This window comes from Dendropsophus ebraccatus, chromosome 5, assembly GCF_027789765.1.
Source record: "Dendropsophus ebraccatus isolate aDenEbr1 chromosome 5, aDenEbr1.pat, whole genome shotgun sequence".
Lineage (NCBI taxonomy): Eukaryota > Metazoa > Chordata > Amphibia > Anura > Hylidae > Dendropsophus > Dendropsophus ebraccatus.
Genome location: NC_091458.1, coordinates 85,754,952 through 85,770,185, shown reverse-complemented (window position 1 = coordinate 85,770,185; position 15,234 = coordinate 85,754,952). Strand labels below are relative to the sequence as shown.

The following is a 15,234-nucleotide window of genomic DNA, read 5'->3' as shown; positions in this document are numbered from 1 at the left end:
GGTATAATAAAAGCTTGGCATTACATTTATTTAGTCATTAAAAGTGGTCTAGGCATTTCTCTAAAGCGTCTCAGGAGCCGTTAATTAATACATCACCAGGCCTCTCTCTGCTTTTGTTACTGTGAGCAGCCTGTGTGGCTTAAATGTTGCAGGCCATGGTAGTACAGCATTGGACCTGTCTCACATCAAGCCCATATAAAACCACATTGGTTTGCACTTAGAAAGGGAACTGCAAGCAGTAGAAGTTGAGGATTTTCTTGCCCATGTGTATTCAGCAGACAACAATTACTAACCTCACTGATTGCATGTGTTTATTTTCTCCTTTTTTTTATTATTTCGCAACTTTACCTTCTTGGTCTTGGAATTTTAATGTTGGAAGTTTGATAAATTATAATCAGTTAATTAAAAAAAAAAACTTTTGGTAAAACTTTATGCTTTAGTTTACCATTTATGAACATCATTTGCTATGTTTGGATAAAAAAAAACTTTTGCGGACATGCAATGGCATAAAACACATGCAGAGCCAGTTCATCTAGGAAATCTAGGTAAAGCTCTGTATGCTAATCAGCATAAATTCAGGGGCCTATTCCACAGGAGCGATAATCGGCCGATTCGGACGATTTTCGCTCCGTGGAATAGAGAGAACGATCAGCCGATGATCATGTCATTTAGGTTCAGACCTAAAATCTGCGTTCGCCACCAGCCCATCGCTACGGTTGAATAGCGGTGTGTGGCTGCGACCAACTATTTCAGCAGAACCATACATTACCTGTCCGGGCCGCAGGTCTTCTCCCGGTCCTGCGCGGCAGCATCGGCTTTGGAGCAGGGCTGTCTGAACTGACAAACCACTCAGCCAATCACTGGCTGGGAACACCGCGGCCAGTGATTGGCTGAGCGGTCTGTCAGTTCAGACAGCCCCGCTCCGAAGCTGCTGCGTCTCGTGGGACCAGGAGAAGAAGACTTGTGGCCCGGACAGGTAATGTATGAAACAAGGGCTGCAAGGACATTGGTAACAATGTCCCTGCAACCCTTGTTTCACGATCATCGGGGCCGCGGAATAGGCCCAGTAAACGAGCGCCGATCTAGCAGATCGCCGCTTGTTTACGTTGTTGATTGGGTCCTCGCTGATGTTCGGGTTCGTATGAACTTGAACTATCGGCTTCTGATTCCCGCTGTCTGCCCGCTCGGTGGAGAGGGTAGATACAACCTTGAGGACCACCTGGAAAACTGGGATACAGCCATAGCCATAGGCTGTATCCCAGTTTTCTAGGCGGTCCTCAGGCTGTATCCAGCCTCTCCACGGAGCGGGCAGACAGCGGGAATCAGAAGCCAATAGTTCAGGTTCATACGAACCCGAACCTCAGCCGGTTCGCTCATCCCTAATCAACAGGTGCCAGATAGTTGCAATTTATTTCCTGTCTGGAGAGCAGGAGAAATTTTCTATGACCATTTGCCACAGCTCTGGACAGTTCATTACATGGACAGAGGTGGCAGCTGAGAGCACTGTGTCAGACAGGAAAGAATACACCTCTTCCTGCAGGATGTACAGCAGCTGTTAAGTAAAGGAAGACTTGAGATTTTTGAATAGAAGTAAATTGAGAAGTAAATCTTTGGCACCAGTTGATTTGAAAAAAAAAAAAAAAATATATATATATATATATATATATATATATATATATATATATATATAATTTTTTTTTTTTTTTTTTTTGCTGAACTACCTCAATGAGAGAAGAATTAAGTCAATATGGGTTTTCTGTTTCTGTATGTAAACATGAATATTAAAATCCACTCACAGAGGATTGTGAAAATCAAACTAATCAAACTATATTAGCAAAATTAAAAATAATTTAAGTTTATATAACAATTAAACTTTATTACATAGAAACAGATATTCACTGTGTCCCAAATTATAGTATGTCTTATAGACATAGATGTAACGTATATACTGAAGTGTATAACAAGGTTAATATAATGAAATGAGAAAGCAAACATTTCTTTGCTTTTCTTTAGTATAAACATAGAAGACAAGTGATGGCCTTTGCTGTTCCTGTGCCAGTAAATGGAATGTGTTGCAGCATGTAACTAAGACATGTTTATGTTACTGAAAAAGTTTATCAACTGTTTGTAAAATTGAAGTGGTGTTGTATGACTTTCAGTATAGGGCAACTATGATGTTTCCAATTATGTAAACGTCCGCTAGATGTTCAGATAACATAGAATATGTCTTCTTTATCCCTTTAGACACACACACATGTTTTTTTCTGGTTGAGTGGAATTCAAAAAGTACAGTTTAGTTCAAAATGATATTGAATGACTAGGAAAGCAATTAGATTCTGGTTATCTATAATTGTTAAATTAGCTCTGAGATGTAAACTTCCTTAGCACCTACACAATATATTTTATTTCCAAGAATGCTATTTTCCCCCCTCCAATTAAACAGTTTGTACTTAAATAACCCAAAATGTACACTTTGTTTCCTTTTCGTAATACAAGCTCATAAAAAGTCAAATACAGATTAAGTACTTTTATAGAAGAATTCTTTCTGACAATTTAATAAGATTTAAAATCATTTATTGTCGCAAATAATAACTATGAGATAATTCTGGCTCCTAAATGGAGTAATACCTTTCTCTAATAAGTTTGGGTAGCTGCCTAGCAATAACCTTTATATTGGATTATATTGGATCTGCATATGTTTTTTTTCAATTTCATGTAGCAGAAATGGTGATAGTTGTAGAACCACCAATGGTTTACACTGAAGCAGAATAAAGCTGAAAACACTGAATCACTTGGTTAGTATGGCCAATTTCATACCGTATCAGCGGTGTACATTAGATTTAGTGGCACTTGCCATACATGTGGTCCCATGTTAAAAAAATATATATATATATTGTACGGTAGAGCGAATGAGCCACCTCAACCCAGATTTGTTCCAAGCCACAAAAGCAGTGTGAACAGGTGAGAATATTTTTTATTTTTTTTAGACCTGTGCCCGCTCTTACCACATCTGTCCAAACTTTGCAAAAAGTAGCAAAAATAAACTTTTGCAAAGTTTGGACAGGTTCGGTTAGAGTGGGCACACGTCTAAAAAAAAATAAATATATATATATATATATATATATATATATATATATATACTCACCTGTTCACACTCCTCCTGTGTCTTCTTGTGGCTCTCAGGTCCCATTGTCTTATCTGGTGAAGGTGAAGACAAGCTTAACCAAACCAACCAATCACAGGCCGTGGAACTGCTCCATCCCAGTCAGCCTGTGATTAGCTAAGCGGGCCTTCACCAGAGAAAACAACAGGACTGGACCAGGGGAGAAGGACCCCGGAGAAGTGTGGACATGAACCCAAACTTTACATTTATGTTCGGCAAACCTGCCGAACCAAACATTTCAAAGTTCGCTCGTCTCTACTGTACGGTTTACCTTATTAATGGAATCAAGCTTAGTTGAATAGAACGGAGGTCTACCCTATTCCATCCTATAAATCCCACTGTATAAATCCCAAATTTTAGCGTTTGGCCTGTATTTCAGATGCTTTTGTAATTGAGTAAAAAAGAAGGGTATAAGTACAGGAAGTAGGTTAAAGGAGAAGTAAGTATAAATTGTTGCAAATTTATATTTACTCCTTCACACTCATAACACGTATATATATGTTCATATTGCACATGCCCCATGCAGTAGGAAGTAGCGGCATTTAAAAAAGTCAGTGACAGGAAAAGCACCTGTCTCTGACTGAATAAGACACCCATAGCATGGCTGCAGGGGCCCAATCACTTGTACCAACAGGTGGGGATAAGCTACTTACCTCTGTCCTGCTTGATCGGCGATCTGTAGATAGAGTCTGCTCTCTGGAAGACTTTATGCACAGATTGCCAATAATACTAATCAATGCTATGCTATGGCATAGCATTCATCAGTACAGTATATGCAATCAGAGCATTGCATATATAAATCCCCCTAAGGGACTTCTATATGCAACATAAAATAAGTAAAAAATAAATAAAAATGAAGGTTTTAAAACATATATATAAACTAATAAAAATGCCCCAATAAACATTGATATTACCCCTCTTTCCCATTAAACAAATAAAAATATAAAAAAAAATACAAATTACATATTGTAGTGTGCGGAATTGTCCAATCTATTAGAATATAACAATATTGTTCCTGCACGGTGAACTGCATAAATGAAAAAGTGAAAAGAGAAAAAAACAAACAAACACCAGAATTGCTGATTTTTAAAAAATAATATATTAGAAAGAAAAAAAAACAACAATTCCAATAAAAACTAGAGAACATGCCACAAAAAAAGGACACCCCAACCATCCCTGTAGGTGAAATAATAAAAGCGCTATGGTTCTTAGAAGATGAGGAGTAACATTGCTTCAATTTGACCTGGACAACCATGCAGCAATATGCACAAGATGTTGGCACTCCGGAATGTGGTGCTTCATGGACAGGATATGTAGCAAAATCGAAAAAATTCCCAGCACTCGCTTTTCGTAACTTGCCATTAAGTTTTATTCCATATGGAGGTGCACGTAACAAACAATAGGACACATTTTGGCGTGGTCCGCCTTTCTCCATATGGAATAAAGCTTAAAGGGGTTATCCAGCGCTACAAAACATGGCCACTTTCCCCCTACTGTTGTCTCCAGTTTGGGTGGGGTTTTGAAATTCAGTTCCATTGAAGTAAATGGAGCTTAGTTGCAAACCACACCTGAACTGGAGACAACAGTAGGGGGAAAGTGGCCATGTTTTTGTAGTGCTGGATAACCCCTTTAATTGCAAGCTAGGAAAAGTGAGTGCCGGGAATTTTTCCGAGCCATGCATCAATTACCTTTGGTCATGAAGGGGTTAAAGGGGTTGTCCTGCGAAAATCTTTTTCTTTCAATCAACTGGTGTCGGAAAGTTATATACATTTGTAATTTACTTCTATTAAAAAAACTCAAGTCTTCCCATACTTATTAGCTACTATATGTCATACAGGAAATATTGTTTTATTTTCAGTCTGACTCAGTGCTCCCTGCTGAAATCTCTGGCTGAGACAGGAGAGGTCTTTACTGGGGATTCATAGAAAACTGAGACAGAGTTCCTGAAAGCAGAGTTCCTAGCTAATAAGTATGGGAAAACTTGGTATTTTTTATTAGAAGTAAATTACAAACCTATATAACTTTCTGATATCAGTTGATTTGAAAGAAAAAGTTTTTCGCTGGATAACCCCTTTAACCCTTTGAGGACCAGGCCCAAAATGACCCAGTGGATAGTGCAAATTTTGATCTTTGCGCTTTCGTCCCCCCCCCCCCCCCCCCCCTTCTAAGAGCTCTAGCACTTTCAGTTTTCTATCTACAAGGCCATGTAATGGCTTGTTTGTTACAGGAATAGTTGTACTTTGTAATGGCGTCTTTCATTTTACCATAACATATATGACGGAATCCCAAATATATTATTTATGAAGATATAAATAGGTGAAATCGTAAAAAAGAATGCAATATGGTAACGTTTGGGGGGTTCCTATGTCTACATAATGCACTATATGGTAAAAGCGACATAATACTATTACTCGTCAGCCCGAACACAACCATATGCAGGTTTACACAGATTCTCTAATGTTTTATATATATATATATATATATATATATATATATATATATTTTTTTTTTATGAAATCCTTTTTTTTGGCAATTAATTATTAATAAAATGGGCTTATTGTGACGCTTATAACAGTTTTATTTTTCACCTATGGGGCTGTATGGGGTGGCATAGCATTGATCAGTGCTCAGTGAGTGACCAGAGCGCTGATCGGACCGCATGGAGGCAGGTGAAAGACCTCCGGCGGTCCGTCTTAACGATCGGGACCCCTCTGTCACTTACACTTAAACGCCGTGCTGCAATCGCGGTGTTTAAGGAGTTAATGTCACGCTGCAGCGCGATCGCTGCAGCGTGTCATTAACGGTGAGCCCCCCCCCCCTGCTATGAAGCGCGCTCCACTTATAGCTCAGGACGTACCGGTACGTCCAGAGTCGTCTGGGCACAGACTTCCAGGACGTACCGGTACGTCCTAGGTCGTCTAGGGGTTAATGTTGCATAATTTACAAAATCAAGTAAAAATATGCAGTCTTAGTCCTCGTTCACACGCTGTATATTTTCAATGAATAAAAGCCGCTGTTGCAGATTGCAAAACTGGACTCTATTTATTGAAAAATCAAATTCACAGTTTTTCCGATGGAATTCGGGACGGAGTGTATACACATTGTATACATTTCGGCCAGTATTCCATGCAGCCGCACAGAAAACTGCCATGTCAATATTCAATGAGTAGTGGCTGCACAAAATTGACTGTGCAGACAATGTAAAGTACAGCTTCGGCAGTAATTTACATTGTCTGCTATGGTTCATTGGAACACAAGCTTACCCAAATGTGCCCGTATTACAATTCAAAAGAAATCATGTTATTCTGGCCAGTACTGCAGTACTGGCTGGGCAGAACCTCACAGACAGTGGCCGTTCTGTGTATATTTAATTGCATCAAAAAACCTAACTTTTAAGTAATCTTTAAAGGGGTTGTCCATCATATATATTTAATCTCTTATGCTGTCAGGGCTGCAGGGGACATAACAAAGCTATATATATATATATATATATATATATATATATATATATATATATATATATATATATCCATATCCATATAATAGGGAATGACAAGCTAATGGCTGGAGGTATGACTGCCCGGACCCCACTGATCCCAAGAACAGGAATGCAATTGCCCCACAATAGATGTAGCGCCCACCGTGCCAATGCTGCATTTCCTGTCTTCTATAAGGGCAATGGTGTGAATACTAAATCTGCTTTCCCTCTGAGCATCACCATATTTCAGAAAACGTCTTTTTTACATTTTTACTACTTATTTTTAAGTTATACTTTCCATGTAAATATGTCTATTGTCCACCAGCTAATTTCACTGTAAAAAAAAAGGACTGAACATAAAAGGGTTATTCACGCTTAAGGCCCTATTACACAAAATGATTATTCGCCGCATTTGGCCAATATCGTCTATTCCGGCCGATAATCGTCTCGTAAAACAGAAGGCAACAATCAGCCGACATGAAAGATGTCATCGGCTGAGCATTGCTGTCGTGTGTCTTTCAACATGTTGAAAGACAAATGACTAATATAGCAGTGATCTACTGCCGTCACTCCCCCTGTACTCACCTGCTTGCTGCCGGCTTGTGTAATAGCGCCAGCAGCGAGTGGGGAAAGAGGAGCAAGCGAGCGCTGACAGTGCTCGTTTTCTCCTCTCTATCGCCCCATGTAATAGGGGTCTTAGAAAAACATAGTCATATACTTCCAGAAACAGCTCTACTCTTGTCTCCAGTTTGGGTGGGGTTTTGCAACTCTGTTCCATTGAAGTAAGATAATTGCAAAACCCCACCTAAACTGGAGACAAGGGTCATCCTGTACCTTGAATAGGAGTTATCAATACCTCGACCCTTTAACTGCTGCTTTCTTGACAGTCCCCAATCTCCACTACATAGCATTCTCTGTTTTCAACAGTCTCCATTATGGCCAGTAATTGTCCGAGCTGGCAATTGATTGGCTGGGTGGTCAAGCATTTTATGAGTTCCCTTATGAATTAATTTATCTTACCTGCATTAACTAATGATAACAAAGAGGTAGAACATAAGATGTGATATAATACTGGTAAGAATAGATATAAGCAGAGAATATGTACACAGAAGTCATTTTCATTGAGGAAAATTATGTGTTCTAATAAAGTCTATAGAAAAATAACCACGTGATGCACACATTGGCCCAGATTTATACATTTGCCTTAAAAAAAAATTTGCCTTTTTGTCTGAGACAGAAATCAATAATAGCTCATTTATTTATTTATTTTTTTAAATAGAAGCTAAGCTGTGATTGAGACATAAATCAGACATCATTTTTGTCTAAAACAGACTGATAAACATATGCGATTGTATATAAAAATAGCTTCTAACATTGAAATTACAGATTTTTCAAATAAAACTTGTGCACTGGCAGTCACTTTTCTATAAACTTTTCTATAAACGTATCAAGGGTACAATCCCCTTTCATCAGACATCAGACAGATGCCTATTGAAGAGGGGATTGTACCCTTGAAACGTGTTGCATTGAATAAAAGCCTAAACCTGATTCTACACCAGTGCCAGGAGTTCTTTCCACTCAGACAAAGCACAGGGGAATGTGGTCTGTGTTCCAAAAGGAGTGTTTGCGCCAAACAAATTCCACCAACTTTGGTCAGTATTTTGCAACCAAAACCAAGAGTGGATTGAAAACACAGAAGGGCTATGTTGACACACTGATAAAATTGAGTGGCAAATAACGGCCATTATTTCAAAACTACGTCCATAGTGTGTAAACATAGCCTCTCTGTGTTTTCAATTCACTCCTGGTTTTGGTTGCAAAATACTGACCAAAATACTAAGCAAAAATACTGTGTGGGAACATAGCCTAAGCCTTATTATGATCTCTTTTCTAGTGATCTCAGATTTATATTATTTTTCCACCTACATTTATTTAGAGAAACTGAATAATTTTATAAGTTAAGGAAATATGGAATGGCAGGTCTTGACTGCAACTGAAAGACATTTCAGCACAACACAGTATCAAACAAGCTTTGAGATGAATTGTTTAGTCATTTGAGACAGGTTGGTTGGTTATTTACAATACACTGCTTGACAACCACAGCCTTTCAGTGATGCTGACAGACAGCAAGTAAAAGGTGGTAATGGTGTCCCCCTTGAAGAATGTATTGCAGACCAGATAGTTGAACAGATGTAAAATTTTATTCAAACACACAGTGGCACAGGGTCTTAATGTTTATAGAAACTTAATGAGGTATAATAAGCTTGATGGTTAGAGATTAGTCTTAAAGCGACTCTGTACCCACAATCTGACCCCCCCCCCCCCCCCCCCCCAAACCGCTTGTACCATCAGATAGCTGCTTTTAATCCATGATCTGTCCTGGGGTCCGTTCGGCAGGTGATGCAGTTATTGTCCTAAAAAACAACTTTTAAACTTGCAGCCCTGTGCCCAACGGCCATTGCCTACATTGTGCATGCATTAGGCTGGCACAACCTCTTTATCCCTCCTCCCCGCCCTCCTCATCATTAGGAATGCCCCAGGTAGATTGTCTCCTATTTATCAGCTGTGTTAGCCCGGCACATGGACTGGATCGTTAAGGCACATGTGCAATGTTCAGACAGGAGAAAATGTTCTAGGGGCATTCCTAATGATGAAGAGGGGGGAGGAGGGACAGAGAGGGTTCGCCAGCCTAATGCATACACAATCTAGGCCATGGCCATTGGGCACAGGGCAGCAAGTTGAAAAGTTTTTTTTTTTAGGACAATAATTGCATCCCCTGCTGCACTGACCCCAGGACAGATCTTGGATTAAAAGCAGCTATCTGAAAGTACAAGTGTTTTTTTTTTTTTTTGGGGGGGGGGGGGGGCAGATTATGGGCACAGAGTCGCTTTAAAGCAAATCTGTCACTGTTCTATTTACCACAATAAATGCACAATAAAGATGGCACGTCTAAACATTGCATGTGTTTCTTTATTTCCAAAAAATAAAAAATTAAATATTTTATATTACTAGTTCATGTGTTATAGCAGCAAAGCCTAGGGTCTTTTGTGCCCAAAGGGAAAAGCCTTTTTTTGGGGGTTTGAATGCCTACCCCCCTGTCTGTGTGATGGACATGCAGGACTTAGATTCCCTCAGTCCTGCTCAGATCCCCCACAAGCAATGTTGATTCCGACAAAAGGATGATAGTGCCATGATAGAGTCTCTCTATGGTAAGTGTAAGAACTAAGGCTGCAGCTTCAATATGTCACAGTGCCTTTGCTGCAATTGGTAATGACTGTGCCTGCAAGGGATTTGAGCAGGGCTCGACAGTGTACTTCATGTCCTGCATGTCTATCAGACATTGAGACCAGAGAGGTTCTGTGGTCCTAAAGCACAGAAGAACCTATAATAATAACCATTTAATAATCCTTTTATTTGCATAGCGGCAATTCCACAGTCCCAGTTCTCATAAAGGCTCACAGTCTAAGTTCAACTATCTGTATGTTTGGTTGTGGAAGAAAGACAGAGTGAGCACGATGAGAACATACAAATTCTTTACATATATAAAAACTATTTTATGGAAACAAAAATACACAGACAACTTTTAGCGAAAGGAAGTGATATTCTTTGGACTACAGCACACCACTGAATGTTGGAACTGCTGCCAAGAATCCAAATTTCTTCTCCTATTGGTCTCTTAAGCTTGTTAAGCTGTGCCAGACATTGTTTCCTGTGCCCATGAATGGCACTCCTCAGTCCAACAACTGGGATCCCCACCAATCACGAGATGCTCCTATCATATGGATGGGCAATGAGTGTTTTTCTGCGTCAAACTCTCCTTCATTTGAGCAGTTCTTTACTGGGGCTAGGGCAGTGGGATGATCCATTGGTCTACCAAGGGGTAGGTTGTTCCAGAATTGTTATGATCTTTTTTTCAAAGCCATTGTGAGTTCCCAGAAGTATTACTCTCAGGCGGTACTACGTAAGTATTACTTGCAAGGTTACACCAGCAGCACCAAGCTGGTGGACCCTGTTATTCTAAAGATCCTCCTGATTTTTCTTCTAAGGAATTACTCACAACTACAATCAGCTTCTCACTCAAACTCAGTCAATTGGGTCAACAGGAAAAGACCACAACATTTTCTACAGGTTGATTTCACCTCAATTTAATAGGCACCCCCCATTATGTAGAAGAGAAATGTTACTCCTTAAACATCTCTCTCCTCTTAGAGATTTCCTATTGGCTAGTTCTAGTATCATGCTAAAGGGTCTGTCACAATGCCACACCGATTTTCCCTCTGACCCTTTCCACAACTTTTACAGTTCACATGGGCTTTCCTATAGCTGTTCCTCTCTAAACCTACCTAGAGCACAGCTCTACACATTGTACTTCCTCCATCTAGCTCATCTACTGAATTTATGTACCTTTATTTGGACCCCATGCTGACACAATAATATGTTCTTTAAAAGTTTTCTTAACGTACTGTCACAAAAAAACATATCTCCAGTCTTTTTCGTGTATGGGGAGAAACATTTACTTCTTTACAAGCAACCAGACCGAAATGATCTAGGTCCTTGAACAAAGTGGCTTGTAGAAAGTAAGGAGAAAAATAAAATGTAAAATATTGGCTACAATAAGTAATTAAAAATGTTTTGTTTCATTTCATATTTATGTCTTGTTTTAGTTGCTTAATATGGGACTAGAAAGCACTAGTTTTCTTCCTCTTGAAGGAGAGCTACTTTACATGTGGGACACCCTAACAGTTGGGTCCCACAGGAATCCAAACAGCATCTTTTGGGAAATGATACCCTAAGGTTTTGACCAGAATTCATATACTCTATTTTTTTTAATAGAAGACAATGAGTATTTTTGCCATATACTCAAGATGGGGAGTTTTCTGGGGCAGCACAATTTAGAAGATTGGGTAATAATTGAATGCAGTAATTTTTAATCATTCTATTTTAGTTTCAAGTTTCATTCATAAATTTACATTTTTTAGTGTATAGGGACTTGCTAGAAGAGGAACTGTTGTATTATATTAATAACAGATAATTTTTTTCCATTTTGTTAAAGTTCAAAAAGCCACTTACATGTATACACTTTGGCTTATTCTTTAACACATGCACTGAGTGACCTATTTTTCTGATGGAATTGTATGCATTATAGCATGGCCATTTATAGAAGGACTGCTTGAAGATTGTATCATTTGTCTAATAAATGCAACTATTATAAAGCCAATCAATGGAATAGTTAATATATAACAATCAAGCAGTGATCCTATCACAAATTTTCCATTAATAAGAAAGTATTCTTAGCTTGAGCAAATGTAAATGATTATACGGAGAAAAAAAAGCCACCATAGACGTATATGGTATTTATTAACATTGAACATATTAAAGTAATTAGTAGCTCTGCCTTCTAAGAAATAGTTTCCTTTTTGATTTGCCAGATTGCCTCTTTCATTTAAGATATTAAACATCCAGCATCAAATAAGAGGTCATATAATAAGCATGAGCGTATCTAACAGCCAACAATTTTATATATCTTACTAAGCCATACTCTAGTTCCATCCATGTTAAATGGAGTTGAATTGGAATGAAAGAATTCAATCATATAAATTATAATTTAAAGTGGGACCCTTGGAGCATACACTATAGAAAAAGTGATAAGCAAAGTGTAATACCAGCTGAGAGCCATTAAAGAGAATTTACACTCGCCTAATTATTAACATTACATCCTGAGAGCTTTCTTTCCAAGGGCTGGGAAACACATTTTTTGTTTGTTTAGAAGACTTCTTAAAGCTAAAGTTTTAATTTACAAAAAAAAAAAAAAATCCATGATTCTAATTAATATCCAGCAGGGACTTATTTTAATAAACAATGAAAATTGCAGAAGATCCCACATTAAGCAACACATGCCGGATGTATACATAATGTACAGAGCGAATAAACAATGCGTGGATGTACACAGAAGTGGATTAGTGCTAGCATTCAGGTCACAACATACTTCAAGCTTGATTTGACCTATTCAGTAAGACCGATGTATTCATACCTTTCTACAAGACACTAACATAAATAGACATTTGCAGTAGATTATTCTTTGCTAAAATCAAGTCTTATAGCCAAGTACTATATAACTTTGCAAAGATTCATTCATTTTCAGCTTAAAGGGCAAATATGCACAGGTAGCTGACTTGAAAGTACCTGCCTATGACTAATGTCCATACCACACCTTGCAGCCAAGAAACCAAACAGACATTCTGAGCAAGGGGAATTAACCCAGAGGGCATCTCTGTTTCTGTATTTTTTCATAATTATTATTCGTGTGTGTGAGAGAGAGAGAGTGTGAGAGAGAGTGAGAAAACCAACTTATAATAATTATTGCAAATGTTTGCCCAGTGCTATAAATAACTAACCGGAGGCTCATATAACTATTTTATTAATATTGTACTCTATCACCTTTTAACACATAACGCAGAACAGATGTTGGCACATGGTAGGGCTCTTTTGTGGTAATATGTTTTTCTATTTATTTCTATACAGTAAGTTATTACAGTTGTGAAAAGAAACAAAATGACATGTGAGAAATCCCTTTTGCTACCTATCCACTTGTAATAAAGTTGGATTTGTCATCTAACTGCTTCTCTTAAAACGTGTCAAGTGACAAGCATTAAAGCAACATTGTGATATAAAAAATAGATTCCCAGCCCTGCACAGATGCTAACCTCAATGTTTAATTCCTGATATATATATATATATATATATATATATATATATATATATATATATATACACACACACACACACACACACAGTATGGCTTAACATTTATTGCAATATCAGTTTGTTTTGTATCTGTACAAAAATAGCAGAACTTTAAGTTGGATAAAAGTACAATACACATTACAATATACACAACTTAGTCTGTATTTTAAACCAAGTCCCTGTTATAAACTGTCGATTGTGCTACTCTCAGAGTATATAGCACACATTCTTACCTGTAAAGATCTAAACCAATAAGATCAGATGGTAAACAAGTCCCAACAGTCAAGCTGGTATCTGCCTTTCTTCACAGGGGAAAACATTGCCATCTCAAAATTAACTTCGCTGCAAGCTTGAACATATCCATAGTGATGCATGCAACCCAGAGAGAGAGCTGAGGCTCTGGCTGTGGATCTCAGTGCACAGTTAGCTTGTGGTATAATACAGTAGCTGATCCAGAGACAAGCATCCCTGTCCCTTATTTAAAATTCAGAGCAGATATCCGGAGCTATCTTAAATTTACTTGACGAGATTAACCCTTCCCAGGCTGCAGAGCAGCAATGCAATATTTGTGACAGGTCCTTCCATTGAGCTGCAGATGTAGTCTGTGTCTGCTTCTCTATTCTCATTCCTCCCTTTCTAGTCTTTCTTGTTAGCTCAGATTACTATTAGTCAGATTGTTAGAAGCAGGGAAATGGGCGTAAACAAGGAGATTTCTTGGCTTTTGACTGAGCCTTCAAGCCCTTCCCCAGTAAAAGAGGGCTTAATGTGCGAGTGTCATTTTACATGCAACTCCACCTCGTTATCTTTGCAAAGTCTTTCTCGCTGCTGCAATTCTATTATTAATGTGCGCACGTATAGGAAATATGCACATCCCGGGGTTGTCACATTCAGTCCACTGCTGCCTGAAATGCTAAGGGAAATAGGAGAAGAATATTAGGTAATGTTATTAATGTGTAGGTGCCTTATGCATCCTGATGTACTGAATGGGCTTTTATTCTTTCACAAGGAGTTATTTAAATTGAACATCTTGTGTTGCTATTTTTACCCCTAAAATAAATAAAATAATAATGCTGTTTCTGTTAGGGGACTGATGTGTCAATATAAGGCTTCAGTCTCCTCCAGCCATCTTCAAATCACACCGCTGTGACTGTTTCTGCATCTTTCTGACACATGACACATTAGGTCACAAGGACATTGGAAATGGCTTCAATGGCAAGTTTCAATTGTTTTGTGCTTTATTTGTCCTTTTGGTTGTAAATGTAGTATCTGATGTAAATGAATAGCAATAGTTGGATGTCAATTACCCCTTGGGAGATATTTTTAAGCCTGCTATTAAACCCTCCACTGTCCATTTTAACATGCAAATATAAACAAAAGGGAATCTCTTTAGCCATGCTCAAATCAGTGTACTCTATTAAGGTGGTCCAGCCAGGAACAGGGTCACCTAATGTTTGTTTTCACTCCCTTTCCAAGACCCTCATGACAGTCTCTTCCTCCCTTGCTATGATTTCTTTATTCATTCTCACCACTTTTAAATGGGGATGATAGGGCCAAACTTGACTGGGATCTCTCCTGCATCCCATTGCAACCATATAGGCTGTCACTACAATACTGTATGTATTCCCTTGTCATGATGCAAAACAAAGAAAGTCACATTTACATTTTTTGACATATATCATACATACATTTACATATTCTGCAATGTAAATTTATATAACTAAGAAGAGAGTGAAAAACGATGGAGGTCATCAGCGTTGATGATACAGTGTATATTGTTCTTCACTTTCTTCTTAATCTACTGTACCCGGTCTCTTTGGGATATCTGTGGCTGAGGCAAGCAGCATACCTG

At 38.4% G+C, this 15,234-nt stretch overlaps 1 protein-coding gene across 1 annotated transcript in view; it reads right to left on the bottom strand.

Moving 5' to 3' along the window:
* SLITRK6 (SLIT and NTRK like family member 6) overlaps positions 1-14,012 on the bottom strand; it is a 46,535-nt gene extending 32,523 nt beyond the window's left edge. The window contains exon 1 of the mRNA XM_069972339.1: positions 13,619-14,012. The gene's annotated coding sequence lies outside the window, so the exon portion shown is untranslated. The remainder of the gene's footprint in view (positions 1-13,618) is intronic.
* Positions 14,013-15,234: the final 1,222 nt, after the last annotated feature.